At 42.1% G+C, this 4,148-nt stretch overlaps 1 protein-coding gene across 1 annotated transcript in view; it reads right to left on the bottom strand.

Moving 5' to 3' along the window:
- Window positions 1–4,130, bottom strand: part of tead1a (TEA domain family member 1a) — a 70,337-nt gene extending 66,207 nt beyond the window's left edge. The window contains exon 1 of the mRNA XM_020604386.1: window positions 3,957–4,130. The gene's annotated coding sequence lies outside the window, so the exon portion shown is untranslated. The remainder of the gene's footprint in view (window positions 1–3,956) is intronic.
- Between the last annotated feature and the right edge of the window lie 18 nt (window positions 4,131–4,148).

Here is a 4,148-nt window from a genome sequence, read left to right as displayed (position 1 = left end):
ACACAGGGAGACAGGAAGGGGTTGGGTGGGTGGGTGGGTGGGGGCACTCAGACAAGCCAGCACAGGCCCCAGTGGCCTCCTGCAGCTAGAAACCAGCCCCACACCCCAACCCACCCCACTCAAGGGGATGCCTATTGTTCCCCCACCCCCTAAACAAAGCCTCCCCCCATCTCAACCACAATACCCACCCTCCTTTGGCCCACCTACTCACCCCCCACCCCTAGCTCAGTACTGTTGCTCTAATAAACCAGCTCTATCGCTAAATGTCAGTACATAGAACTTCGGCTCCCCTTCTTGTTCACTATGACTTTTTATTCCATTTTACCACAAACTGTGATCATATTTATCCTGATTCATCCTATAAAGCCTGATAAACTCCTGAAATGTTTGGTCAGCTCAAAATGTGGAAAGTCACTACAGATGTGAGAAAAAGCTTTTGAAAACTGCAAACGAGTTGTTATGGTCCAAGATGTGTAAGAAAAGAAAAAGGACATTGAAACACAACTGCAGCAGCATTGTAGGAGCAAATCATAATTAAAAGTGGAAAAAAGAAAAAAAAAACAACAGCTTCACAGCCACATGCATCCCTATGTTTCCAAGAGTCACTGTTATCACCTGTTGATTCATCCAAACTCTGAACTGACAGTTCTTTCAGGCACAACTCTCTTCTAATTCAGCAAAAAAACAAAACAAAAAAAAACTAGGCTATATATTGTTAGGTATTTTTAGTCAGATAGATACTTTATGTATTAGAAGTGTTTAGTGGAGATAGGATGTCTAGTTAGACTGTTAAATACTTAGTCATGCTTATGAGTTTCTACAGGGTACATCTGGTCAAGGATAACTAGAGAGAAGAGTTGATGACTGTCAGCAGACAGGATGTTTAATATTATTATTATGACGTGTATAACTGTAGCCTTAGCCATAATATGTTCTTATGTTTAAGTCACGACATGTACTAGAAGTCTGTGAGAATGTTTTTAGCTACACACCACTTAATCAACAGACACACATGCACACATGTTGGTTTACTTCATGTTTTGACTACTGCTATGACCAGCTGCAAAGCTGGTAACAGAGACGTCTCGGTTGACGTTTCTGTGTAGTATGGGGCTAGCCCAACCGAAGGGATATAATGTATAGGCCTGGTGGGTTCAGGGTCTTTCATCTTACATCTGCCTGCGAGCAGTTTGGAGGTGCAAGATACCTGAGCGTGTAATGTTAATTTTACCTGTGATCCTTTGAATAAATCAGCACTGTTTTGTAGTTACTTGGACTGTCTCATCTCTCAGAGTCAGTATGGTAAAAAGTACGAGGTACAACAATATTATATTATATAAGTTAAAACAAACAAAGTGGAACTACATCTGGACGTCACAAGATGTGATTTCATGTTGGGAAGATTACTACTCCTAATTTCGCTTCCAAAAAAATCCATGTGCTGGATTTTGCCCTCTTGTCTAGAAATGAGATGACAGATGAAACAACGAGGGGGAAGGCGGCAAGCAGCCGGCTGCTCCAAACTCTACCATATTGTAACAGCATTGGTGAAGTACATGAACACACACAAATGTGAGCACGTACACAGTGGTTGTGACTAAAGCACACAGAGGCCATATGGTGTGTCCTCATCCACCGACGCCTGTTGCTGCTGCAACAATAGGCCTGCCTGGCCTGGACAGCAAGAGGCAAACACATACACACACATAAATGTGTGTTGCTTAGGCCCAGAACAAACGCTTGGATTTGCATTCGGCACCTCCCTTCATCCTCCTCTCTCCCATGAGCCCCCCACCCCCCTACCCCAATTTCACACACACACACACACACACACACACACACTTCCACAGTCTCTACAGGTGCACGGAACACTCAAAACAGATGTCAACGGCAGAGACATGGGGGGTGGAGGATGGGTGGAAAGTGGAGGACGATGGGAGGCTGTTTGCTCAGGGTGACTGACAAAGCTTTGCACACTGGCGGACCTAGACACAGCAAAGGCAATGACACACACACATACTCGCACACACAAAAATCCCTCTCCTGATTCTGTTACTTTCAGGACACCCTGATTTATCATTTTAAGACACTTTAAATGAGCAAAAAAAGAGAGAGAGAACGAGAAAAAAACTCCATAATCACTATCACCACCTTGTTAAGAAGTTTCCAAATTAGACTAATTTGTGTCATTTCTGGAAATCCCCATTTTCAGGAGACATGACAACACACCTCATTTATCATGATCTGACACTGTTGCCAGCTGCCACAGATGGACCTAAACTTACTCACCACAATAACATGCACATGGCTTTATAAAGTGTGAAATGTAATTAAATATTTGATAAACTTTTCATAATAAATAAGTTTAAAATCTGTTTTTTCCTGTTATGTCTTCCTGATATTTTTAAAAGACAGTTAAATGCCATCTCTGCCCCACACAGTGACCAACCCTATTGTAACTGTGGTAGAACAGCTAAGCTACTAGCTATCAACAAATCATTTCATTCATTTCGCAAGACAGTCCTGTAGATTTGCTGCTTCCTCTGTTTCATACCATTTTTAAACACACTTCACTTTCTGTAACATTTTATAGAAAAAAGACAACCATCAATCATTTCAGAATTTTGAAGATTATTGGTTGCAACGTTAATACATTTCAATTTGACATTTGTCATATTCTCTCTGATAATTATTTTGAGTGTACATCTTCTCATTAGCAGAACATAACATTTATCTCCATTTTAGCCACATCAGTTCTATCAAAGAAGAAGCCAAAACTATTATTCTCTGAATTGAAATCCTTTTATCCCTAACATACCCCTCCCTTTGTCTGACAGATGGATTACTGTTACAGAATTAATGCATCCACTATGTTTCTTCCTACAGGCTGTAATTTTCTCCAATAATTACATTGCGGTTTGGCCTGCATTACCACAGCTCTGTTGCTGTAAAGGACAAGAGCAGTCCTTTAATCAATATTTAAAAGGAAATGGCACAACACAACTATGAGCCCATATGTGGGGTATTATGGGATGGTGATACTTAAAAGAGGATTTCAAAAGATACATGTTCTCTCAGAAACTTACCACCTTACCAACTAACACAGACACTTAAAATATATAAGATGAGCTGGTGTAAAATAAAAAGGGAAACTGACTGGGATCGTTTGAAAGGACTCAAATTACAAATTTAAATAATCATTTCTTAAAAGTATTAAACTACCCTAGTTCCTTACATCAGTTTAGTGAACTGATGTATATGAGACAAAACATGAATTAACACAATAACTCCAATTAGTATTTTAAAATTGAGCTTTGAGATCTTACTGTTATCAATTTTTCCTTAAGGTGGCAAATGCGTTTCCACATCCACCAGCAGCCGGTATAATGGTGTTCGTATCGTGCACATAATGCGCTGTGACCACTGGGTAAACACTCACTGGGTGCATGTTATCAGCCTATGGCCTGTTCCTGTGACTGGGGCCTGCCTGTGCGGGGAAACAGAAAACCCCGCCGATGCAACAAGTCCCCCTTTCACTCCCAGCTTTGTTAAGCTGCCTCCCAGCGCAGCAGCGAAACGTTTTCATCCTTTTCGCGTTACATTTAATTCATGAAGCCAACCCAGATGGGTAGATAGCTGACATTATGTAGGCCATGCTAGTGTAGTACAGAAAGAAGTGATAGAAAACAGGGTTTGTTTTTGGTGTCGGGAAGAAGAGGGTAAACTGTAGTGAAAGCGACATCTCTGGCTCCGTCAAGGTATTTCAAAGCTGGCTGGATTTGTTAAGGGCTCTATGGGGTGTATGTGTGCCGATTTCGCTCGCGATGTCACCGAAATTGTTTTGATTTCAGCTTTGTTGACCACTTCAGGGTTTCACAAACAAGCGAAACGTCCGGGGGCTTTGAGACGCGCAGGCTACAGGCTAAGGGGAGGGGGACTCCTCCTTGGAAACTTACCTCGATTCCTACGCCTCTTTATGGATTAATTCCCACACTTTTCCACGGATTGGAGTAGCTACAGCATCAGGAAACCCTCCGTTAACTCCAGAGCGTCCTCTCCGTTTTGGTTTGACGAAGGATCGGGCGCGCTGAGTGCGTAAAATGCGCAGCGTCTCTCCAAGGATGCGAAATATGCGCGGAATGGGAGCA

Source organism: Monopterus albus, unplaced genomic scaffold (assembly GCF_001952655.1).
Source record: "Monopterus albus unplaced genomic scaffold, M_albus_1.0 scaffold65.1, whole genome shotgun sequence".
Taxonomy (NCBI): Eukaryota; Metazoa; Chordata; class Actinopteri; order Synbranchiformes; family Synbranchidae; genus Monopterus; species Monopterus albus.
The sequence above is the reverse complement of the archived record's forward strand: the minus strand, read 5'-3'. Positions and strand labels throughout refer to the sequence as shown.